Genomic DNA, 643 nt, shown 5'->3' with positions numbered 1-643 from the left:
TTTTTTTTTTGGAGACAAAGTCTCACTCAGTCTCGCAGGCTGGAGTGCTATGGCATGATCTTGGCTTACTGCAATCTCCGCCTTCTGATTTCAGGAGATTTTTTCACCTCAACCTCCCGGGTAACTGAGATTACAGGTGCTGTCACCACGCCCGGCTAGTTTTTGTATTTTTCATAGAGATGGGGTTTCACCATGTTGGCTGGGCTGGTCTTGAACTACTGACCTCAGGTTATCTGTCCGCCTTGGCCTCCCAAAGTGCTGGGATTACAGGCGTAAGCCACCATGTCCAGCCTTTGTATAATTAGGTTGTTTATTTGAAACATTTCTAGCTTATTGACATAGGCATTTATTTATATAATCTTGCCTCTTAGTACTGCTTTTACCGTGTCTCATAGGTTTTGGTATGCTTTGTTTCTATTTTCTTTTTCTTTTGAGACAGAATTTCACTCTTGTCACCCAGGCTGGAGTGCAATGGCGTGATCTTGGCTCACTGCAACTCCACTGCCCAAGTTCAAGCAATTCTCTTGCCTCAGCCTCCCAAGTAGCTGGAATTACAGGCATGTGCTACCATGCCCAGCTGATTTTTGTATTTTTAGTAGAGATGGATTTTCGCTATGTTGGCCAGGCTGGTCTCGAACTGCTG

This window comes from Cebus imitator, unplaced genomic scaffold (genome assembly GCF_001604975.1).
Source record: "Cebus imitator isolate Cc_AM_T3 unplaced genomic scaffold, Cebus_imitator-1.0 Scaffold28, whole genome shotgun sequence".
Classification (NCBI taxonomy): Eukaryota; Metazoa; Chordata; class Mammalia; order Primates; family Cebidae; genus Cebus; species Cebus imitator.
This window is presented reverse-complemented; position numbering follows the sequence as displayed.